Here is a 27,409-nt window from a genome sequence, read left to right on the forward strand (position 1 = left end):
ATCGCAAATTTCTAAGAAGTCGGCGATGTGAGTGTTTGGATCATCCAGCGCATTCCCCCCGAATTAGATAGTGTTCTGGATCATTTGAATTATGGCTGGCTTGATCTCGAACTGGTTTGCCCTGACAGTTGGTCGCACTATGCTTGGACGTGCTCCATCAAGTGACGGTTGCGTATACTCAAGCATGGTTATGTGCCTTGGCTCTTCGACCCTTAGATCTTCGTGATGCTCCTCCTCACGTTCGTTCCTGTTCATTATGTCTTTAAGCCTCTGCTGTTTTCGTCTCCTGCGTAAGGTTCTTTCAATCTCGGGATTGAATATCTCTAGTCTAGAGACCTTGGCATGCACAAGAGAGATACCTGCGAAGAAATCGAAGGTGTCAAACAAAGTAAAATAGAGAATGCTAAAGTAAATAATTGAAAATAAAATTGTATATTAACAGTGCCCGGCAACGGTGCCAAAAACTTGATCGAGCAAAACTTGCACTGGGGAATCCTTAATAAAAATATGATTTTGTATGCTCAACAATTAATCGCAAGTGCACGATGTCAAGTAATAGTATAATATACGTGAGTACGAGTATCGTTCCACTGGAGACTATGTTTGAAAATTATTATTTTCAGTTATTAAATATTTAGCAACGAAAATTGGTTGATTGATTTTTACTACTATGATCAAATAAACATGCAAATCAAAATATTCAGGAATTAAATAATGAGATATAATATCTGGAATGGTTGATTTAAAATACAATGAGAAATGAATTTGTTGGGAATATCGGTTCACCCACCCCTCGTTAATTAATTAATTCGTTCGATAATGATTATATGCTTCCGACAGGATTTTCTATTCAATTTAACACACTCTCTCGAGCTATGCCAAACTAATTCTACTCAATGAAGTAATTAAATGTCGTTAATTATTTATCAAGAATGAATCGCATGTCGATCTATGAAATCCCCTACTTTTCGTCCTACCAGACTATAACTATCAGTGCGTATCCAATTTCATATGTCTATATAAATTGTAGATCCAAGGATTATATTACTCGTTCCTATAACAAGTTATTCTCTCGAACTCACTCGCAATATAAAAACGTTGTTAAAGTTAGCTACGCTCTAACAACACGATAAAACAATAGTAAAATCAAGAATAAATCACAAATCGAAATATGAATTAACTAAATCAGAGTTCGGGGTAGGATCCCCTTAAATCCCAACAAATATTTTAAGTTTAGCTACTCGAATTCATAATAGACATAAACACAACAATGATTAAAAGATAAAAACTAAGTTAGAAATACTAGATTTGACGAAAATTGCAAGGAACGACGCCCGAAATACTTCGAATCTTCAACTCCAAGCGCAAAGTTCTCTCCAAAGCTTATGGCGGCTCTCCAATAAAGTCTGAATGCCCTCAAAACGTCCAAAGATCCCTTCCATATCATCCACATCCCCAGACTAAGGTAAGGAATCGGCAAGGAACTTTTTCCAAAAATAGGTGGCACTCAGGCGGTAGTCAATTACCGCTCGAGCGCCACACCTTCTGTAAATTGCTTGGGGAATGCGGCAGTCGCGCTCGGGCGGTAATTTTTCTACCGCCCGAGCACCGAGTCTTCTGCAAGTTTTCTTCTCGGAAATCATTTCTCGCGCCTCTCTGGAGATTTGCTGCTCGGATCACCTCTCGCGCCAGCCTTTTTGCCATGTCCTTCTAGGCTTGCGCACTTTGCTCCAGATTCGGTTTTCCGGTCATTTTTCCTGCAAATTTGTCACACACAAGTGAGACATAATCAAATGGAAATACGATCGTCTGGCTCCCTCTGGGGCCTTCTCCCATATTGGGCTCCCTCTGATGCCTTTTCTCTCACGACATCCCCATTCTTATCCTCATATCCTCAATAGTCACAATTACTTCACTTCTTTCAACGTTTTACGTTTTCATCACTTTATAAAAATCATGCATTTAATATCATTTTTCCTTTAAAAACAAGCATGCAACATAACCTTTTTAGCTTTATCGTTTCGTCGTAAATTCCATAAATGAATCATAAAATTTTCATAAACTTTTAACATAAACATTTTAGCATATAAAACTCCTTAAACATTTAAAATCACCATAATAGCATATAAAACAGACTTCAGAGCACTTCCATAACGTTTACTAATTTTCAGGTGTTAAATGATCGTTTTACCCCTAGACATAAAATTTCTCGATTTTGACTTTTTCTTAATTTCATTGACTCTAACGTGTCCCAAATAATTATTTAAGCTTAAATTAAATTTCCCATAATTTTATTTAGCTTAAATGTTAAACTTTTTAAATAATATTTAATTACTCGTGTTTACGGCGTTTTAATCCCGAATAATTTCAAACTTTAATATAAAATTCCTAAATTTAAAGCTTAGGCTTTTTATTTATTTTAGCCCTCATGAACCATGACTCGACCCCCGGTGAGCTGTGTTTCGAATAATTTGTCAAAGAAAGAAAACCCTAACCTCAAGCCCTAAGTCATACCCGAGCCACCCTTACGTTTGCACCGCGTCAAGCTCGAGCCACCCCGAGCCATCTTCGGGCCACACCTCCCCTGGACCCTCAAGGACCCTCTGGACCACAAGGACCCCTATGACTCGAAGCACAACCTGAAACAGAAGCATGCCAACCGAAGTGCTGGGGCCGAGACTCCTAGTAGACGTAGGAATCTTGTATAGTGCCTATACCCTGCTCGACCAAGCCAGCCCCTGGACCAACCTCCCGTCACCCTCCTAGGACCCTAGTGAATCACTTTAGCCCAGCCCGAGACTCCTGGCTGAGCCGTACAACCCCCAGCGCGCTGCTGCACCAAGGCGCGCTGCGCTACTCCTTCTCGAGTAGGAGTCCTAGCAAGCTAGGACTCCTTCCCGAGCCCTGTACTCGAGTCCTAGCATGGCTAGGACTCTCCCCCTGACCCCTCACAGACCCTGCCTAATCTCTGGACTCAGGCCTGAGACCAAGCCAAGCCCCATGAACTAACAACCAAACCCTTATGACTACCATGACAGATTTTACGCACCAGCATGTTTGCTTCGATTTAGTAGTGTTTAGGGTCGTGTTTCTAGGACTCTAAAGCATGTATAAACCTTACCTGATCATAACCTAACATCATGACAGCCCCTTAACACGTATAGGACATGAATTGGAACATAAAACCATTAGTTTATCTCAAGTATATGAAAAATCCAAAAATAATAACAAGAATGCCATGCTTTTCATACCAACGTAATAAAAACGATAATACGATGTGATAGACAAGAAAAGGATATGTATGGTGTGTCTTTGCATTTTAAACACACGAATATTTGATGGCGATGCGAAGAACGACGGCGAAGAAAAACCCTTGGCTGAATTCCTTTGAAATTTTGGAGATTTTCCTTGAAGAAATATGATGTGTGTGCTGTGTGGGTTTGCTGGTGGGGAGTTTGTATGGGATTGGGGAGTGGGGCGAGAGTTATGTGGGTTTTGTGGGTTGAAATTGTACTTTAAATAGATAATTAGGATACTAACCAAGCTTAGGCCCATTGGGTAGGTTAATTAGGTCCATTAGTGCATAATTAAGTATTTAAAATAATTTTTTTAGGAAAGTTTGTGAATTTATTAGCCGGGTTGTCAAAAAGTTCGTATTTTTGTTGAAAAATCAACACCGATAAAATTTACGTCTCGACGTATAAATTCACCTCAAAACCCCTTATTTTCAAAAATATGAAAAAATATCAACCATATTTTAAATAATTAAAAACAATTATTTAATAAAAACATTTTACATTTTTCAGCTCTCGGTCTCCGATCCTCGATCACAACTCGAATAATCCTTAAAAATATAGTTTTATACATAATGACAATAAAATCCTATTTAACGTAAAATCATGCATGTCACATAATCAATTAAGTAATTAAAATCAATTAATTAGCCATTTTTCAAAATTCCTAAATTTGAACGTCGTCTTACTTTTGGACCTTACAGAATCTCTGGCAAGAGTATGAGATGTACGTTGGAGAAGGAGTTTCTCCAATAGTGGAAGCGATGCCACTATTTATATGTGTCACATAGTTATCGAATTATTATGCAACCCTCGATGAACCAATGGTTGCAGATTCGATTGGAATATATGAGATGAAGGGACCGTACTGTACGTTAATCATAATCGGCTGGTTCTTGCAGGCACTATCAGTGATACCTAGGGAATCATGAGGTGATGCTACTAGACGCTCTTACCATGATTCGATGGGTTTAATCAGAAATATGATTTCTGACATTCCTATGATCAATTGTTGTTATATAGAATGGGGCAAATAAGGGTAAGCCCGAATAAAAGATTATGTCCTGAATCACAAGGAATTATGAACCCACGGCTAGCTGTATCCCTGAACCATTGAGGGTCACGCAAGCACTAGATCATTTGTTCCCGTTGAGAGAATAAATTCAAGAAGTTGAATTTATATTATGATATAGTAAATTCAAGGAATTGAATTTATGATAATTAAATTTTGAGAAAAAAAATTCAAGGACTTGAATTTATAAAATTCGAGAATTTAATTTATTAAACTCAAAAGTTGAGTTTATTAAATATTAAATTTTGAGGGTGATAAATTCAAGGAATTGAATTTATAATTTAAATATTAAATTCAAATGTTGAATTTATAATGAATTTAATTTATTAAGCTCAAAAGTTGAGTTTATTAAATATTAAATATTAAGTAGTGGGAAGTGGGTTTAATGGGCTTGTAGGAGTAAAAGTTCAACATACTAAATAATTAAAGTTCTTAATGGACTTTGATTAATTAATAAACTAGTTGGACTAGCCCAATTAATTAATTAAGCTCATTAATATTAATTATGAATATTAGGTCATGGCTTAATTATAAAATGGTGTAATCAAGCCATAACCCTAGCCTCCATCACCTTGAGATTTTTGAAATTCCCTTCTCCCAAATCCTCAATATTTCGGCCACTTCCTTTTGAGGAAAAAGATTGAGCCGTCTCTCAAAGTTTGATCTCCAACGTAAAATCTCTTCTAATATTTATAGTGCAAATTAGAAGAGGAACAAATCTTCTAGTCGTGTACTTGATTCGAAGAATAAAGAAAGGAGTTTCTGATCAAAGTTCGTAGGGAATTCATCAAGAGCTATCTCCGCTAACTCTAGAATAGTTGGAGTCTTGTGAATCTTTCACCAAAGGTATAAATTCAATACCCTATGAATGTTTATCTATAAAACCATACGAGTGTCCAAATGCATCTTGAATGTCAAGATCTAAAAATTTTAAAACTTCCGCTGCATTTAGGCACGAGAAAACCAAGATCCAACAGCAGTGAGAACAAAGGATGGAGTGGCGGGGCCGACGCCCTTCAACACAGTTAATTCAGAGACAGCCTTGGCAATATCAGGCAATGAATCAAACGCCTTCCGAGACGCGACTCGAACGACGTCATCCCTTAGAGAGGAGACAAAGGCTAACAAGCGTGACCTTCACTTTCCACGAGCGAGTTTCCATTGCATGAGCTTGGAGAGCTCGTCAACAGTGATATAGGGATTAAGGTTATTGTGGTGGAGAAGATTTATTAGGTCATTGCCGTAGAAATGATCGAGGGAATTGAGATTCCGCCTTGATATCTAATAAATAAATATCACAAGACAATTATTTTTTTTAGTGAAAAGAAAATGGTTTTTTACAAAGATTTTTCAAAATCGTTGTTGTAATTAAATAAAAACAAGTTTTTTTTTTTTACAAAAACCGTTGTGAAACTAAATAAAAATTCGTTCATAGACATCGTTTTTGAAAAACCGTTGTCATGCTACCAAAAAATCCTTTCATAGACGACAATTTTAAAATTCATTGTCGTAGTTACTAAAAAACACGTTCATAGACAACGTTTTTTAAAATTGTTGTCTTTGACACATGAAAAATAACGGTTTTTTCAAAATTGTTGTCGTAGCTACCAAAAAAAACCCGCTCATAGACAATAGTTTTGAAAAACCGTTGTCTTTGACCCATAAAAGACAACAATTTTTTAAAAACCTTTTTCTTTGATAAGAAAAAAATGCAAAAAGACAACGTTTTTCATTAAAACCGTTGTTAAAAGAAAAATACAATATTTTTTCATAAAATCATTGTTTTTCGAGTGTGGTTGAATGTATATTTTCTTGTTGGGGGAACCTACAGTCTAGCTCTTGACTATAAACTGAGCCTTTCTACTCGTTTTTAATTTGTTTTCTTTTAGTTAGTTAATTGTGTTTTTTTTAGTTTTATATTTTGATTTTTTTTATTTGTTATTTTAAAAAAATGATAAGTCAGAAGCAGAGGAGCACGCGCTAGGACGGTACTTCTTGACCGCCCTAGCGCGCTTCATTGGCACTTTGGAGACAGAGAGATTTGCGCTAGGACGGTAGAACTTGACCGCCCCAGCGCTCTACATGAAATTATTTTTTCGATAGAGGGCAGCGCGCTAGGGCGGTATAATTTGACCGCCCCAGCGTGCCGCGTTATAAAGCCTCCTTTCTCTTCTTTATCTCACTATGTGCACACACAAACCCTCCTGCTTCGCAATTTTCCTCCTAAATTTGTCCCTCACCATCCGTTTGTCCCTCTCTATTTGCAGGTACCTGAGTCCCTAAGTTCTCACGCCATTCAAGCAAGAAGGTGACTCTGCTTCCCTTTTCTAAGTGGCAAGGCAATTGTCGTGGTTCGTTTATCATGCCCACCTCCACATTCAACAATGGCTCCAAAGAAATCTAAGGTAACACATGCCTCTTCCTCCTCTTCGTCCGATAATAGAGGTAAATTTGTGAATGAGAAAGCCCGAAATCGGTATGAACATGCCAAAGTGCATAGGCGTTGCGCCCCATTCCGGAATGGGGGTTTGACTTCTCCATTAAATTGTTACATCTTTTACAAGACATTGAGGAACGAGGATGGTTGTTAGGCCCCAGATTCGATGGCTGTCCTCACTATACCAAAACGAGTCTTTCCCGCGCGTGTTTATGTTCTCACTCACAGGCACCATAGGAAATTTCCCAGGGGGTCACCCATCCAAAAATTGTCCCAAGTCAAACACGCTTAACTTTAGAGTTCTTAGGTGATGAGCTACCAGGAAAGAAGATGAAAGTTCTTGATTTGAGAAGTATATATAAAATCTTTTAAGCCCTCCTCAACTGCACCGTCCCATATCTGAACAGTTTCGGAATCCCTCTTCTTCCCGTGTAAGATCGGTTCATTCATATTCCCTCTACCTAGAAGCCTGCTAGGAGCTGCTCATTGTCTGTACAACGTCATGGCACAGGCGATCACCCCCCGCCCTCTTCGGCCCGAGCCTCACATGCCACCAGCTTCCACTTGGTTCATCCCCGAACCAAACCGTACTAGGAGAGGTCAGCTCTGATACCAATTGTAACGCCCCAAATTCGACGACTATCCTCACTGTACCAAGTCGAGTCTTTCCAGTGCTTATGTCTTCACTCACACGCACCATAGAAAATTTCCCAGGGGGTCACCCATCCCAAAATTGCCTCAAGTCAAGCACGCTTAACTTTGGAGTTATTATCTGATGAGCTACTGTTGCGACTTTGATTGTTGCACTCCCAAGAGCAGGTTGTCCACAAGTAGTATATTTCGGTGAGTCCGAATATCGTATCCACAAGGAAGCTAAGGTAATTACAAGTCCACTACAATGCCTTTTAGTTTTTGGTTTTGTTTTTGTTTTTGTTTTATTTTTCCTTTAATAGTTTGAATCTTTAATTGGTAATTTTTAATTGTTCAAATTTTAATTTAAGTAGTTGAGATTAAAGGATCCACTCTTGATATTTTAATAAAGTTAACATTAATGAACATTATTGAAATCCACTTAATAAAATGGTTCAAATATATATTAATAATCATATTTTTATTATGTTATATATTATTATCTTTTAAGTATATAATATATACCAAAACTTGTAAATGTTGTCAAGTATTTATTGTGCTATATATATATGTAAACACTAAATCAAGGTTCCCACTTTAAATGGTTGGTAAAACCAAACAAACATTTAAATAGTACCAAAAAATTAATATTATGATATTAATAAATAATAAATCAAGGCATCCACTTTAAATGGTTGGTAAAACCAAACAAACATTTAAATGGTACCAAGAAATTAATATTATGATATATTCATATATAATAAATCAATGGCATCCACTTTAAATGGTTGGTAATACCAAACTAACATTTAAATGGTTCCAAGAAATTAATATTATGATATAATCATATAATAAATCAAGGCATCCACTTTAAATGGTTGGTAATACCAAACTAACATTTAAATGGTTCCAAAAATTTAGTGTAACATATAGCAACAATAAATCAAAACTCCCACTTATAAGTAGGGTATAATAATATTTAAAGAAATAAATATAACATAAACAATAAATAATGATTAAATAATATAAAACATAGATTCTTACCTTTTAATAACCTTATTATCATGCCAAGAGTTTCAGCTTTTCATCTCAACTTTGGGAATTAGCTACTCATTATTCAAAATGTAAAAATTTGAATATGAATTTAACATGCTAATTATATTTAAATGAAGAAATAAAGGAAAAACAAAGAGAGAAATATTATGAACTCAAAGGTTTGTTCATAAAATAAGGGATATCTCAATACATTACAATGCGCCCCTATTTATAGCCAAATTTGGGGAGACAACCACAAATAAAATATTATTTTTTACACATAAGTCTTCATTGGTGTTCCAAGAAATTAATATTTTAATACACATCACTTTTGAAAATCTTCCCATCCGAATTTTCTTCTCTACATAAAAACAAACATGTAGATATCTGAGTTGTTTGAATTGTGGTATTTTTTTTAACCATTTGACCAAGTAATTTGAGAGATATGGTCAAAATACTAGAGCATGGTAAAACTGTCACTTCTTTGGTAACTTTAATTGTTGCTTAATTTGATCCCATTTGTGAGAAGATTTTTATCTCATGCTTGCCACCAATATTGTAGATATTAACATCAACTTTCTACAGGTCCAAGAATCATCTTAATCCCATTTGCAACGTCAAGTTTATTTTTGTTTTATCGAACCTGTAAAAAATAGTAAAAACTTATAATTACACAACAACTTATATTTTATACAATTTATTATAAAACATATAATATTTAAACATTTAATAAAACAAAAACTATATATTTATATTATAAAACATTTAATTAATATACAATTTTTTATCTTTATCACACTCCCTAACCAGCTTATTGCTAGTCCCTAGCAATTTAAGCGTTAATAGCAACACAAAACATATTGATTAATTTAAATAGAAATGTAATCAGAACTATCCAAGTGTTTAAATTAAATTTGAAAACTGTCAAAGTTATATCAAGATCATTATAATTATAATTTATGAAATAATCTGAACTGATCAATTCAAAGCTTATTTTCAGGTAGTTAAATGTACATGGCCTTCAGAAATTCCTAGTAAGAGTCTCAACTCCATATTCTCACAGGTTAATAAGTGTTTCAATTTATGGGAATGATTTCTCTCATGGAGTTGGAATACAGATAAATGCTCAGAAAAATTGTTTACAGAATGCAGACAGACAAACGAGCCAAATTAATCAAAAGATAGGAAATCCATTGTTTAAAATCCAGTGTTCTTATTATATATTTTTTTCCTGATTTTTTTACATCATGGAATCAGACTAAGTTTATGCTCCTTGACCACATATTTATTTAATTTGTACAATTTATTTCTCTCTTTTTTTCTTTTTTTTTCTCTTTTTTTATTTGTTTTTTTATGAGAGATATAGGTCGCAGCATGTAACTTAAAAATTACATAGATTTTCAACATCTTTCTTTTTTTTTCTTTTTTTTTCAGGAAATATCACTTTTTTTTTTCAAAATAAGAACACAAGATCTAAACAATAGATAGCCTCTCTGATGATCGATAAAGGCTCGCAACCTGTTTTCTCAATCCTCTCCACTCACTCAAAAAATATGTGTGAGTCTAAAAATTTTAGGCACTCTTATCAGGTATATCCTGGGCCATATATTTTAATAACTGATTTTATCACAATGGTTAATCATTCAAAAAGATTTCATAAATCATATTTTTATAGTGATCAAAATATTAAAATTGACTTTTTTTTTTCAAATAAAAATTTAAACATCCTTAGATAGATTATTACAATTTCTAATCTAAACTTTTCAAACATGTAATGTATGATATTTTTGCAAAAATTACTAAGATACAAACAATAAACATTTTTTAATTTTAAAATAAATTTTTTTTTTATTTTAACATAGAGTACGAGAGTGGATTTTTCTCTCCCCAATCAGAATATGAAATTGTCACTAATGTCAAAATTACTATTAATAAAGAGTACATAATGAAAGAGATATCACCTGAAATTTTATTGAAGATAACAAACTGAAACAAACGCAAACCAATCTACGATTTTTGAATCAATGATCCAACTTTCTTTTCTTACTGCTTGATTGCGACCAATTGATATTTTTTATCATCGGATCAGGCTTATGAACAAAAGCTTCCAAATCATCAATTAATTGGTCGGCAGTCGAAGCACAGATGGGCATCCGTCGTGAATTTTCTGAAATGAAATTCTGTTCCACAGCTTTATCAAGAAATATCAACAAACTGTCATAATAATTATTGATATTCAACAAGCCCACAGGTTTATTGTGGATATTAAGTTGTGCCCAAGAAACAGTGTGAAAAATTTCTTCTAATGTACCAAAACCACCTGGTAGTGCGATAAAAGCATCAGAATTTTCAATCATTTTGGTGATTCTTTCATACATAGAAGAAACTTTTAATTCCTCCCCAATCGTAACACCTGTAATATTTCCTTCAGCTAAAGCTGTAGGAATAATACCTAAAACATGACTACCTCCAAGATGAGCAGATGTTGAAACAGATCCCATTAACCCAATATTACCTCCCCCATATACCAAGTGAATTTTTCTCTCAGCCAATATCTATCCAAGTTTATTCGCTTTTACTACAAATACTTCATTTTTTCCAGAACTCGACCCACAAAATACACAAATATTTTTCAATGTTTGTGCAGAGGATCCAACCATGTTTTTAATTTCTTTTTGGTCTGCGAAAATAGAGAGAAAGATGAGAGATTTTATAGGGGTAATATGTTATCATGACAAAACTATGGGTCATAGCTGTAAGCATAATAAACAGTAAAAATAATAATGACACACATGCATATAAACAGTAGTGTGATTGTGGCTCACAATTTTCCTCTGGTTTTACGTCCAGAAACGGCTTCAACACCTTCTATGAGTCGAGGATATGCTTCCCATCCAATTTTCTTATAAATTGGCAAACAGGGTCTTTTTTAGTCGGATTCCCAAGACTATGACGCTCATCTTGAAATTGTTTTCATAAACGGAGAAGTTCAATATGCACATGTCCACTAGAATGCGTCTCAAGAGTCAATAAGATGTTATCTAAAGACTCCTTACTCAGCCCATTCTTAATAAAACCAATTTTATCTTCTGTGTTATCGGAAACACATCCCAAAGATCTGCATCGTTTGTCACAAGTCTATCTTGCACACTTGTGACAAACCCCTAACCTTTTGGCCCTTCGTTTTTTCGCATAAGCGCTTTTTCCTAATCCAGGCAAATACCGAATGAGCAATGATTGTGGAACTTCTCCTCCTAATCGGACCTTAGCTTCTATTACAAGACGAATATCTTCTGGAATTCCTTTTTGCATTAACAATCTCAATCTTTCACACCTACCTGCATACATTTTTCTTAGAACATTTTCAGAAACAGAGGGAAAATATTTACAAATTTTTGAGAGATTTTCATCCAATTTGAAAAGAAAAGAAATGATTTTTTTTTTGTATCAGCAATTGTGTGAAACTGATTTAACCGACTATGAGAGTCACGGAGTACCGTTATCCACCATTTAACCGGGAAAATAAAAATATTAAGGAAACCTGAATTAAAAACAAACAAAATTAAATGCAACATAAAAATTTAAGGATCAGAAAGAGAAAAAAACTCTTCTTGAAAGATTTCATTTTCCAAAAATGGTTTAAGCCTTTGTCCATTCACTTTAAAAACATAACCATTTTTAGGATTTTCAATATCCACAGCTCCATAAGGATACACATGCTTTACAACATATGGGACTGTCCATCTTGATCGTAATTTTCCTGGGAATATGTGAAGTCGAGAATTATAAAACAAAACTTTTTTACCAATCTCAAAAGATTTTCTAAGAATTGTTTTATCATGAAATGATTTGATTTTTGCTTTATAAATCCTTGAATTCTTATACGCATCATTTCTGAGTTCATCAAGTTCATTAAGTTGCAATTTGCGCAATTTGTTGCAATCATCCATGCTTGAATTAAAAGTTTTGATTGCCCAATAAGCTTTATGTTCCAATTCCACAGGCAAATGACAATGTTTTCCGTAAACCAACCTATAGGGAGACATATTCAATGATGTTTTAAAAGCTGTTCGATATGCCCAAAGTGCATCATTAAGTAGCAGAGACCAATCTTTTCTATTTGAGTTAACAGTTTTTTCCAAAATTTTCTTTATCTCCCTATTAGCTAATTCAACTTGTTCATTTGTTTGAGGATGATAAGGAGTAGTTACTTTGTGAGTAATACCATATTTTTTCATTAATGAAGCAAATGATTTATTAACAAAGTGAGTTCTCCCATCACTTATCATGGCTCGAGGAATTCCAAATCTACTAAAAATATTTTCTTTTAAAAATTTGATGACGATTTTATGATCATTTGTTCGACATGGAATTGCCTCTATCCATTTGGAAACATAATCAACCGCAACTAAAATATACAAGTATCCAAACGACGGTGGAAAAGGTCCCATAAAATCAATTCCCCAACAGTCAAAGATTTCAATTTCAATGATAGGATTCAAAGGCATCATGTTTCTTTTTGAAATCACACCCAATTTTTGACAATTTTCACAGATCTTGCAGATTTCGTGGGTGTCTTTAAACAAAGTGGGCCAATAAAATCCACACTGCAAGATTTTTGCAGCCGTTTTCTTTGAAAAAAATGTCATCCGCATGCTTCTGAATGACAAAATTTAATGACACTACTTACCTCATTGTCGGGTATGCAACGTCGAAAAATTTGATCTGGACAATACTTGAACAGATACGGATCATCTCAATAAAAGTTTTTACCTCATTCAAAAATTTTCTTTTATCTTGGGAACTCCATTGCGGTGGCATTTTTTCTGTCACAAGAAAATTTACTATGTTAGCAAACCAAGGTGTTGTAGTAACTGAAAATAGATGTTCATCAGGAAAATTATCGTTAATTGGTGTCATTTCACAAGATGATCCTGTTACTAGTCTCGATAAATGATCGGCTACGACATTCTCGGTTCCTTTTTTATCTTTGATCACAATGTCAAATCTTGGAGCAACAAAATCCATCGTATCAGTCGTGGCTTTCCATCCTGTTTGGTCAACAAATATCTAATAGCAGAATGATCAGTAAACATAATAGTCGTTGATCCAATCAAATAAGAACGAAATTTATCTAATGCAAATATTACAGCAAGTAGTTCTTTTTCAGTTGTAGATTAATTTTTTTGAGCATTGTTTAAAGTTCTACTTGCATAATATATCACGTAAGGCTTACCGTTTCTTCTTTGACCCAGTACTGCACCAACTGTATAATCACTCGCATCGCACATGATTTCAAATGGTAAAGACCAATCAGGAGGTTGCATGATAGGAGCTGATGTTAAATGTCGAATGATTTTATCAAAAGCAATTTGACATTCTTGAGTCCACTCAAATGCAGTGTCTTTTGTTAAGAGGTTACAAATGGGTTTAGAGATTGAACTAAAGTCCTTTATAAACCTCCTATAAAATCCAGCATGTCCCAAAAATGAGCGAATTTCTTTAATGGTTTTTGGAGGGGGTAAATTGGCAATGACATCAACTTTGGCTTTATCAACTTCAATTCCATGAGATGACACGACATGTCCCAGAACAATCCCAGAAGTAATCATGTAATGACATTTTTCCCAATTTAAAATAAGACCTTTTTCCTCGCATCTTTTTAAAAAATTTTCCAAATTTTCAAGACAATTATCAAATGTATTTTCAAAAACAGTTAAATCATCCATGAAAATCTCCAAACAATTTTCAACCATGTCGCTAAAAATTCTTAGCATACATCTTTGAAATGTTGCTGGGGCATTGCATAATCCAAATGGCATCCTTCTAAATGCAAATGTTCCAAAAGGACATGTGAATGTAGTTTTATCTTGATCTTCGAGTGCAATGGAAATTTGATAATAACCTGAATATCCATCAAGAAAACAATAGTATGGATGACCTGCTACTCTTTCTAAAATTTGATCCAAAAATGGTAATGGAAAATGATCTTTTCTAGTGGCGTCATTTAATTTTCTATAATCAATACACATCCGCCAACTAGAGGGGACTCGACTTGTTAACAATTCACCTTTTTCATTTTTTATCACTGTGATGCCAGATTTTTTTAGAACTACTTGTGTTGGGCTTACCCACTTACTATCAGAAATAGGGTAGATAATCCCAACATCAAGTAGTTTGAGAACTTCAGTTTTCACAACATCTTTCATGTGTGGATTTAATCTCCTTTGTGGTTGTTGAGATGTTTTTGCATTTTCTTATAAGTGAATTTTGTGAGTGCAAATTAGTGGATTAATGCCCTTGAGATGTTTTAGTGTCCAACCAATTGCATTTTTATGTCTTTTAAGCATATCAACTAATTTACCTTCTTGATCACTTGCTAGTTTGGAAGAAATTACCACCGGATATGTTTCATCTTCTCCAAGAAATGCATACTTCAATTCTTCTGGCAAGGGTTTTAACTCCAATATGGGTGGTTCGTCTTTGTTATCATATTTTGCATCAAATTCTTTCTCTGATCCTGGTAACGAGTGATACCTGATAAAATTATCAAGATCAATTTCAATATTTTCTTTAACAGTTTCAATTGAACAAATATCTAATTGATCACGAGTACTCCCTTCTTGAATGTTTTCTTCCACAAGAGTTTTAATAAGATTTTCATCTTCACTTTCATCTCCTTTGTCATGTGGTTGCTTACAAAGATTAAAAACATTGAGCTCCAAGGTCATGTTACCAAATAACAACTTCATTATTCCATTCCTGCAATTTATAAGAGCATTAGAAGTTGCTAAAAATGGACGACCCAGAATTACAGGAATTTCATTACAAGCTTCGATAGGTTGTGGATCTAAAACTATGAAATCGACAGGATATACAAAGTTATCAACTTGGACCAACACGTCTTCTACCATACCTATTGGCACTTTAACAGATCTATCGGCAAGTAAAAGTGTTACCGAAGTAGATTTTAACTCGCCTAGATTGAGTTCTTGATAAGCTGAATATGGAAGTAAATTCACACTAGCTCCAAGATCAAGCAAGGCTTTTTTAATCTTTCGTTCTCCAATAATACATGAAATAGTAGGACAACCAGGGTCTTTGAATTTCAAAATATTATTATTTTGAATGATTGCACTTACTTGTTCGGCTAAAAATGCTTTCTTTTTCACATTCAATTTTCTTTTCACAGTACCTGTTTTATTGCATCTAATAAAGGAATATTAACTTTTACTTGTTTAAAAATATCATATATATCAGAATTCAAATTTGATTTTTTTGTATTTTTCAATGCATGAGGGAATGGTGGTGACACTGTCTGTTGAACCTCCTCTTCGCAAGTTATGGGTTCCACATCCTTACCCTTTGGAGTTGATTTATCATCATCTTCACAAGGTTCAGGAATGGATTTTTCCACAACCTTACCACTTCGAAGGGTAATAACAGATTTTACCTGATCCATCGTTTGAGTTCCAGAAGTTCCAGTTTGTGAATGATGATAATTGGGATTAGGCTGTGGTTGTGAAGGAAATTTACCTTTTTCATGAACATTAAGTGCAGATGCAAGTTTAGCAAGAGTATCTTTCAAATCTGTCATGGTTTGAGCAGTTTGAGTATTGATAGACTCTTGCTTTGCAATGAAAGAATTCAATAAATCTTCTAAATTCCTTTTAGGTGGAGGAACATAAGGTGCATAATTTTGAAAATTTTGTTGATTTTGAAAATGTGGTTGGGGAAATTGTGCAGCATTATCATTCTTCCAACTAAAATTTGGATGATTTCGCCAACCTGGATTGTAATTTTGAGAAAATGATTCAAAATTTGGCCTTTTGAAATTGTTCAAAACATTGACTTGTTCATGGAGACATTCTTTAAAAGAGGGCAAATTGGGACAATCTTTTGTAGAATGATCACTTATATCACAGATGTGACACGCAATTTCTTGAATAGCTTTTAATTGACCATTTTTTTTCAATTCAAGTGCCTCAACTTTTCTTGCCAAAGAGGTAAATCTAGCTTGGAGATCATGTTCATCTTTGAGGGTGTACATATCTCCACCAGATGTGGGAGATTGAATCTTGTTTGATGGTTCGATTGTACCTATAGTGTCCCAATTTTGAGCATTTTCAGCTAATGAATCGAGATACTCAATTGCCTCATTTGGATCTTTATCTTCAAATGTTCCATTATACATAAATTCAACCATTTGCCTATCTTTAGGTGTTAAGCCTTCATAAAATTGAGAAACAACTCTCCAAATTTCAAAACCATGATGTTGACAAAGATTAAGCAATTCTTTGTATCTATCCCAACACTGATAAAAAGTTTCTCCTTGTTTTTGAGTGAAAGTGATGATTTGCCTTTTGAAAGAATTTGTTCTATGAGATGGAAAAAACTTTTTCAAAATTTTTTGTTGCAATTCATCCCAAGTTCGAATGGATCCCGATCTAAGATTTTGTAGCCAAGTTTTAGCTTTATCTTTTAAAGAAAAAGGAAAAAGCTTAAGTCGAATGGTGTTCATGCTACAATTTAGATCATTATATGTGTTGCACACTTCTTCAAACTCTCGTAAATGCATGTATGGATTTTCAGAATCTAAGCCATGAAAATTGGGTAAAAGTTGGATAATACCAGGCTTAAAATTGAAATGAGATGCATTAGGGGGAAAAACTAGACATGAAGGTGCACTAGTACGTGTAGGATTCATGTGATCTCTAAGTGTTTTTCGTCTATCATGATCATGTTGAGATTGAATTTCATCTTCATTTTCTTGGATGGGTTCTTCCGCCATGTTTTGTAAAAATAAAGGGTTATTTCTAATGAGTCGACCACTAAGTGTACGTGACCAAATGCTCATTCAAATGCAAATGCAAAAGAATAAAAACACACAAAAGCAATAAAAATTCAAATAAAAAAAAATAAACTATAAACAAAATTAAATAGACTTGAAATTAAATTATACTTCCCCAGCAACGGCGCCAAAAACTTGTTGCGACTTTGATTGTTGCACTCCCAAGAGCAGGTTGTCCACAAGTAGTATAATTCGGTGAGTCCGAATATTGTATCTACAGGGAAGCTAAGGTAATTACAAGTCCACTACAATGTCTTTTTGTTTTTGTTTTTGTTTTATTTTTCTTTTAATAGTTTGAATCTTTAATTGGTAATTTTTAATTGTTCATATTTTAATTTAAGTAGTTGAGATTAAAGGATCCACTCTTGGTATTTTAATAAAGTTAACATTAATGAATATTATTGAAATCCATTTAATAAAATGGTTCCAATATATATTAAATAATCATATTTTTATTATGTTATATATTATTATCTTATAAGTATATAATATACACCAAAACTTGTAAATGTTGTCAAGTATTTATTGTGCTATATATATATGTAAACACTAAATCAAGGTTCCCACTTTAAATGGTTGGTAAAACCAAACAAACATTTAAATGGTACCAAGAAATTAATATTATGATATTAATAAATAATAAATCAAGGCATCCACTTTAAATGGTTGGTAAAACCAAACAAACATTTAAATGGTACCAAGAAATTAATATTATGATATATTCATATATAATAAATCAAGGCATCCACTTTAAATGGTTGGTAATACCAAACTAACATTTAAATGGTTTCAAGAAATTAATATTATGATATAATCATATAATAAATCAAGGCATCCACTTTAAATGGTTGGTAATACCAAACTAACATTTAAATGGTTCCAAGAATTTAGTGTAACATATAGCAACAATAAATCAAAACTCCCACCTATAAGTAGAGTATAATAATATTTAAAGAAATAAATATAACATAAATAATAAATAATGATTAAATAATATAAAACATAGATTCTTACCTTTTAATAACCTTATTATCATGCCAAGAGTTTCAGCTTTTCATCTCAACTTTGGGAAGGTTAGCTACTCATTATTCAAAATGTAAAACTTTGAATATGAATTTAACATGCTAATTATATTTAAATGAAGAAATAAAGGAAAAACAAAGAGAGAAATATTATGAACTCAAAGGTTTGTTCATAAAATGAGGGATATCTCAATACATTACAATGCACCCCTATTTATAGCCAAATTTGGGGAGATAACCACAAATAAAATATTATTTTTTACACATAAGTCTTCATTGGTGTTCCAAGAAATTAATATTTTAATACACATCACTTTTGAAAATCTTCCCATCCGAATTTTCTTCTCTACATAAAAACAAACATGTAGATATCTGAGTTGTTTGAATTGTGGTATTTTTTTTAACCATTTGACCAAGTAATTTGAGAGATATGGTCAAAATACTAGAGCATGATAAAACTTCCACTTCTTTGGTAACTTTAATTGTTGCTTAATTTGATCCCATTTGTGAGAAGATTTTTATCTCATGCTTGCCACCAATATTGTAGATATTAACATCAACTTTCTACAGGTCCAAGAATCATCTTAATCCCATTTGCAACGCCAAGTTTATTTTTGTTTTATCGAACCTGTAAAAAATAGTAAAAACTTATAATTACACAACAACTTATATTTTATACAATTTATTATAAAACATATAATATTTAAACATTTAATAAAACAAAAACTATATATTTATATTATAAAATATTTAATTAATATACAATTTTTTATCTTTATTAGCTACCAAAAAGAAGATGCATCTTCTTGATATGAATAGTGCATATCAAATCTTTTAAACCCTCCTCAACTGCACAGTCTCATGCCTTAACAGTTTCGGAATAGCTCTCCTTCCGGTGTAAGATCGATTCATTCATGTTCCCTCTACCTAGAAGTCAGACAGGAGCCGCTCATTGTCTGTGCAACCTCCTGGCACCGGCGATCACCCCCCGCCCTCTTCGGCCCCGGGCCTCACAATGGGAGTCCTTTTGTGCTCAACCCATGGCTGCGGTGATTCCAATTATGCGTGAATTTTATGCCAACTCTGTCGAGCAGACTGATGGAAGGGCTATGGTTCATTGTAAGTTAAATTCTTTCGACTCTGCCATCCTGATTAAATTCTTTCGACTTTGCCATCCTGATCCTATCTGCATCTTGTAGCTCCATAAAAGCGAAAATTACCTTGACGGACTTAATCCATCATTCAGCTATCATCGGGTCAGTAGTCCCCGAGAACTCCTTAGGATTCGTCCTCCTAAACCGTTCGTACACAGCCTCTGGCCTGGGCCTCGCCCCCGTGTACACTGCCGCCTGGTTCCCCGCAAACTGTGCGAAGAACTGAGTCATACCTGCAAGCATATATGCCTGCATATCTGGCGGTGGAGGAGGAGGAACGCCTCTCTCCTCCTCTCGAGCCACTCTGTCCTCATCCCTTGCTTCCCGGTTAATCATGTGTCTAGGAGGCATACTGATCCAACAATTTACCCAACACGTAAACCCAATGTGCATGAATATAATATCAACAGCATAAGATGCACGTAATTTGAACTTGAAACATGGACATGCTGAAATCATGATTTAATGCTTAATACATGGAATAATTCAAAACCTTAAAACTTACAGACTTGAGGTATGGCTTCGTGAGCTTCTCGCAACTGGCAGTAGGCATAACCATTTACAAGAACACCGCTCTGATACCAACTGTAATGTACCGTATTTTTGAACTACTTGAAATTTGCGAAAAAATAAAATTTTTCTTAATTAAGAAATAAAATCTCAAATTTCGATTTGAAATATACTGTTCATCCCAAAAATAATTGCCATAAAAAGTTCGTGAATGAAGTTTGCTAAAAACACTTATTTAAACATCATAAGCCAAAGCGTGAAATCAGAATACTTTAATCATTACATGAAAACTAAAAAGAAACATGGGCGGTTCTCGGGTTTATCCTCCCACTCTGTCCAAGCCAGCTCACTGGTCCGCACCTCTCGTCTCCTCAACGTCATCCTCACCTGCATCGATCAAGTCTAGTGAGTCTAAAGACTCAACATACATAAACTGGGCATAACAAGTATTACGTAGTAAAACCACATACAATCTTTAAAATAGGGCGTACATACTCGAAACTTGAACATACATGTAAAAGCTTGAACTTGCATACATACATAGACCTGCCATAACGTGAAATTTTTTTGAAACATGTTTGCAACATATATACTTGAACATTCGTGTACTTCATCATTTTGCGTAGAGATATGTTTCAAAGCAAGTGACCCATACATAAATACGCCTAATCAGACTAAACCACAGTACTGGGCTGGCAGGAAAAGTGTGGGGACCTGGACGCTAATTCATCTTCTTAATCATTATTAGGATCAAATGTAACAATTAAGTAAACTGGGTCATAATTTTTTTTTTTTAAAATACATGAATTCGCAACATATGAAATAAATCTTATTTCATTTACAAGATCAACATCTAGATCAAAAGTACAAGTTTTTACAAAAGTAAATCATAACAAACTGCTGTTCATTCACTACATATAAAGTGATGAAACAACTCTACTTCTGGGTCCGAATCTCCACGCTAATCTCAATCTCTCATCCTCTTCTCGACCCTGATCCTGTCCAACCTATTTTCATGCACACATACAAACAAAATAACAGCCGGATAACTCCTGTGAGAAATATATTCCCAATATAAACAACGTATACATTTAATCATATAAACAGATATAAAAGCATGGAACATATATCAATAACATTTATCATAATCTGAAAGACATGAATCGATATAAAACTGTAAATCAAACTCTTGACTCATAATCTCTGACTCGACTCTTCTCTAATCTAGGGATCTCGGTCGAATAAGAACGCAACGTTCTCCCACCTAATCTCCCAGCTAGATGGTGGTACGTTCTTATTCTCAGACTTTGGCATTCTGTATCGAATTTCTGCATTAAGAGTCGATTTACTCCTAAGCCCATCGATACACCAAAAGTCCAGTGACTTGGCGGTTCTGCCAAAGACTAGGCACATCTGCCCAAGACTCTAACTCATGCTTTACTATAAATCAATAGACTAAGCATATCAATCTCATGAATTGCAAACATCAATGCAATAAAATAAAGTATGTGGTTTTGGGAAACTCAAGTCAGATCTAACTCGAGTCGTATCTTTCAGGTTCAACATTGATTTATACCTTTCTTTTGTCGATCTGACGAAGTCGAAGTCTCGAATTCGAAGCTGTCAATACCCAATCTGGCAATGTCAATATTGAGGAGTACAATATCAATATACAACCAAATCAATACTGGATATAATCAGAACTCAATCTAATTCTGTTTCAACGGCATTACGGTACAATCTCGATATATCCAGCAATACAATATCAACATATATCAATCTCAACAACTCATAATAAATCAACCATACAATCTGATATCAAATCTGTATAATCTCAATCAAATTCAATCTGAAAATGATAGCCATTTCATACGGTATCTGTTCTTCGATCTGGTGTCGATTATACAATGATACAATCTCAGCAACAGATAATATAGATCATATCATGATTCTCCATATATCAAATTTCAAACCAAGTCAGAAAGAATTAAAACTTACGTCCTGTCGAAGCTTTTGACGAGAGGAGCACGGTATCAAACTCGGATTAAAACCCTGACGGTCGGATCTTGCGCAACTCACAATTCTAGAATTTTAAGACCTTGAAGTTTCCTCAGTAGCTTTCCTCGATTCTTTCTTCAGTTTTTTGAAGGGAAATGAAAATAAATTACATATATATTGCATGTCCAAGCCATGTGGCTGCTCTCTTGTGCTGCACGTCTCGCGCATATGTGAGACCCTCAATGGCGCATATGCGCGAGACCTACTGGTCTCGGCATTCTTCATTGCAACTGCTCGCGCATATACGCGCCCTGTCTAGCGCATATGCGCGAGGTTCTCTGCCATTCTCGCTCATATGCGCGCCTCTTGGTCACGCATATGCGCGAGGGGTTCTGTCCTCGCACATATCTCATGTCTTCTTTTGTCTTTCTCGTCTGTCCTTTTCCGTCTATAATCACATCAATTATCAATTAATCATTTCAGATTACAATAATAAAATTTTGGGCATTACAGAAAGTCCACTACCACATACATGAGATCCCCGTTCATGCTTTAACGGGTGGATTGGTCCCTGGTCATGCTTTACCGCTTTCCAATTCTGATCTAAACCCGGTCATGCTTTACCGGGGTGGAGAGGTCCTCGGCCACATTCGCCGACTTTCAAACCCATTCATAATTTGGTTACAAGACATTTAGCATACCTAAAAAATTAAAATAGTTTCTTTTGAATGTCGAACAAACTTACTTGGCGTTGAGGGATTCGTTGGATCTCATTTGGGGCCACTGCTGCACGTACTACATGAGTTCAAACACTTATCTTTCATAACTTAGACGTATTAGTCATGCTCACATCCAAAAATGACAAAACATTCTAAATCTCTCGGGATTTGACCTCGTTTAATCATCGTACTAAACCAGGACACCAAAACCCCAAAACAATCAACATAATTTTTCCCCAAAAAGGAAGTACACAGACCCCGTGCCCAGGTATGGCTACGGGTCCGTGTAGGCTCTGTAAAGCTATGCCCGAAAAGAAGTAAGGACACGGACCTCGTGTCAAGGTCCGTCTAAGGGTCCGTGTAGGCTCTGTGTGTTGACACTTTGAAGGAAACAAGGGCACGGGCCCCGTGTAAGGGTCCGGCCCCGGGTCCGTGTACCTGCGGGAGAAGCACACCAACGAGAAATCCTGTGCATGTGACTTAGTTTCACTAACTCGATCATTCCAACCTTGAGACAACACCTCGAGACCCATCCTAGGATAATATAGCATTGACTCAAGCCTATACAAATGCCCCAAAACAACTACGCTTCACAAGCACGCAACAAATCCGTGAACACGACACTTGAGGCCAAAACCCTCCATACGACTTCTAATTCAACCCGGTGCCTAACGACACGAAACGAAACGCCAACAATCATACCATCATCATTCTAGATATACCTAAATGCAGCAGCGATCACCCATCGATCCCCAACAAAGCCTGCAACCATAAAACTTCAAGAACACGTCAAGAACGTATTTTTCAGAAAACGCAGTTTGAGCAGTCCCACGATAACGATCATAACTCACTCATTTCTTATCCAAATATTTTGAATTTTATATCAAATCGAAAGTATCAAAAAGCTCTACGTTTTATATGTTGAAAGTTTTTCTAGAAAATCGATCGAAAAGTCACAGTAATTAAAAAGACAGCAAATTCGAGTTTTGAGATCCAAAAACAGTTCCAAAAGTGATCCAATCATATTTTCTCAAACATGGTTTTCATACAATAAACATCAAAATTATTACTCTGAAAAGATCGATGCAAAGGAAAGAATATACATGCTTTTTGATGATTTGAAATATCGAAACGACGATACCGAGGCGGGTGTGATACGAGAGACGATCTGGGACATACTTGGCACGATTTTCTTGAAGAAAAGTGGCGAGAATTGTTGAAATCTTTGAAGGGAGGGGCGGCTGATGAGTTTCCTATGAACCCTAGGTTTTATTTTGCTCTCCAAAAATTTGAAATGAGATGGAATGAAATGTGTGTGCTGATGGTGTGTGTAGGCGTGTATTAGTGTGTGTAAAAGTGTATGTGTGCGTGTGTTTTTGGGTTAATTAGGGGTAGAGTGCTTAATTAAAAATTTAAAAATGTTAAATAAAAGTTAATCAACACTAACTTCTACAAATCCCCTAATTAAAATAAAATACACAAGTGCTACACCTTTAAAAGTTTAAAAATCATACAATTACCTAATAATTAAATTAAGCTTTTAAAATGCTTAAAAGTAAATAAATCATTTAAAATGCCACTTCCTTGACTTAAAATAAAATACCACATTTTAAAAATCGCCAAAATCGTCGTCGGTCTCTTTTCCTCGATCCCGCATCGAATAATCGCCTGAAACATGAAACTCAAGAAAATATTTAACATGCATCACAAAAACATAAATAATTTGAAATAATGCAATTATACAAATTATGCATCACTAAAAATTATTTTAAATTTGATTAAATAATTTAACAATTAAATAAATGCATGAGTTTTATGTGTACTGATTTTTGGGCTCTACACCAACATTGCCCTATTCTTCCCTACTATCATTACAGAGTTGTGTGCGCGAGCCGAGGTAGTCGTCAATGTGGTTGAGAAATGGTTGCAATCGATGAAATTATTGATAAAGTTGACCACTCACAACCCACAACCCCGACGTGGGAAATTATTGATAAAGTTGACCAGTTGTGTTCTTTTGCGGTTCATCAAAAATAGTACAACACCGTCAACAGCAGTTGCATGACATCGATGGAGTCTCTGGTGCGCGGTATGGCATCGCACATGGGTCATGACACCTCAGCTTATCCACCACCGTCGGCATACCCACCTCCGTTCCCATTCCGCTATGCCTACCCTCAGCCAGACGATCAGGAGCCCGAAGTTGCATCACCCGAGGACGATGAGGATGAGCAGTGATCAGGGGAGTCTTCATATTTCCCTTTTCTTTGCATTCGTTTTATCTAATTCAATTCGACTGCATTCTGTTTAGCATCCATTTTTAGTTACTATGTTCGTTTGTCTACTTGTTTAGTTGTTTTTGTGCAGTGGGGACATTTCGCGTTTCTATTTGGGCGGTGGGTGTTTAGTTTGGTTATCTTGTGTTTAGGTTATTTGTTTAGTTCGTCTTTTGTGTTTCATTTGTCTCGTGTTATTTTTGTTGTCATTTGAGAAGTTGTTTATAGTTGGTGCTAGATTGGTATGTGGTAGTCAATGATGATGTTGAATGGGTCATAAATACACATGTCCATTTTTGTCACGGCGCTAGTTTAGAACACACGAGTGGTTGATGCATGAAAATCTTAATTGTACAATGAAATTTTCGGCACGAATGTTGGCAACAGAAAAATGCACGACATATTGAACTTGGAAATTGTTTGTGGGGAATTTGAGATACACTAGGTGACTTGAACTTGAGCACATCCTTTGACACGAACACTGCCCACCGGGACGAGGGTGAGTTAGGCACATCTCTGCTAGGCCAATTCATTGAACTGAGCTTGCCAATAATAATTGTAATGCGATACTTGTACCAGCATATCTAGCTCTTTCTATCCTTATTGATGCACCCTTGAGATTGGACCAAAGATGCACACCCATATTTCTTGTTCCTATCAGAGGGAGGACAGAAAAATAAGAAAATTATGCTGCAAGTGCATGTGGGGATCATATAGGTGCTTCATATGCAAGGAAGAAGAACATAAAGCTGCTGATTGCTCAAAGAAGAGAAGACCAGCTGTGGGCAGAGCTCATGTGATGCATGCTGAAGAAGCTAAAGAGGAGCCATATACGACTCTAATCATTAATAACCTAGTTATTTAACATTTTTATATTGCTTTTATTGCATGAAATGTTTAAATGGTTATGAGAATTGATTGACATACTGAAAAAACTAGAAGAAATTAGGTCGCATGATCTTCTATAATTGAATTTAAGGGATGACATTGAAAATGATGAAAATTGAGCATAAAATATAAGTCTTACTAATGCAAAGAAATAAACTAAATACAAATAAGAATTTTAAGGCTTGAAATTTGGAAAAAAAATGAGAATAAGGGCATGCATTGTATTTTTGAAAATTAGAGGGACCAAATTGCAAAAAATTCGAAACTTAGAGGGGCTTAATTGTACTAGCCAAAATTCTAGGGGCTAATCCAAATTTTTGAGGAGTCCAAGGACTGAAATTGAGATAAATCCAAAATTCTAGTATGAATATGGAATTTTCTAAAACCCAGGGACTAAATTGTAAATTTTTAAAGTCTAGGGGCTGTTTTTGTAAATCTTAGGTAATTAGGGGCTGTTTCATAATTTTCCGAAATCCTAAGGGTAAATCAAAAATTTACAAAATTTTAGGGCCCAAATTGTAGAATTCAAAATTCTTGAGGGCTGGAAATGGCATTTACGAAAACTTAAGGAGTTAAAATGCAATTTTCAAAATTGAAGGGGCTAAAATGCAATTTTTTTGGGAAAACATATGGTTCAAGCATGTAATTATCGAAATTTTTTGGAAAATAGTGATAGAAATTCCTTAAATTTCAACACGAATAGATTTGACGGAATATTCGTCACAGAAAGGATATTCATTCTAGGTGTAGCTACCTACGCATTGCTGGATTCGGGAGCTACACAATCATTCATATCTGAGACATTCGTCAAGCGATTAAATATTATACCCGATGATAGGGATTGGCCTACAAAGTTTCTATTCCTTCCGGTGATCAAATGGTCACTTCGAGCATTGTGAAGACTCTGGAGCTTCGTTTGCAAAAAGATGCGGTTCAGGCAGATCTTGTCATACTCCCAATGCCTAAATTCGACATCATACTTGGCATGGATTGGCTATCATTGAATGGAGTTTTGATAGATTTTCGGCAGAGGTCAGTGTCTATTCGACATCCCAGCGAGAAATCCTTTATCTTTGAGGCAGCGAGAAACAAGCAAATGCCGCACATAATCTCTTGCATCAGTGCAAGGAAACTTATTAAGCGAGGCTGCCAAGATTTTCTAGCATGTGTTACTATAGCACATGTCCCTGTCAGTCAGAAGCTAGATGATGTTTAGGTCGTCAGAGACTTTCCTAATATCTTTTCTGAGGACGTTTCTGGCATTTAACCGGACCGAGAAGTGGAATTTGCTATCGAGTTGATGTCGTGCAATGTGCCAATTTCTAAGACACCCTATCGTCTATCACTCGCCGAAATTAAAGAGCTAAATGATCAAATTCAAGAATTGTTGGACAATGGTTTTATTCGCCCTATTTGTTCTCCAAGGGGCGCATCGGTATTATTTATGAAGAAAAAGGATGGAAGTACGCGACTCTGCATTTATTATCAAGAGCTGAATAGAGTCACCATCAAGAATAAGTATCT

The 27,409-nt window shown here is 35.1% G+C and overlaps 1 pseudogene; it reads right to left on the reverse strand.

The window, feature by feature from the left end:
* Window positions 1-63: 63 nt before the first annotated feature.
* On the reverse strand, window positions 64-25,640 carry LOC142550656 (uncharacterized; annotated as a pseudogene).
* Between the last annotated feature and the right edge of the window lie 1,769 nt (window positions 25,641-27,409).

Source organism: Primulina tabacum, chromosome 7 (genome assembly GCF_025594145.1).
Source record: "Primulina tabacum isolate GXHZ01 chromosome 7, ASM2559414v2, whole genome shotgun sequence".
Classification (NCBI taxonomy): Eukaryota; Viridiplantae; Streptophyta; class Magnoliopsida; order Lamiales; family Gesneriaceae; genus Primulina; species Primulina tabacum.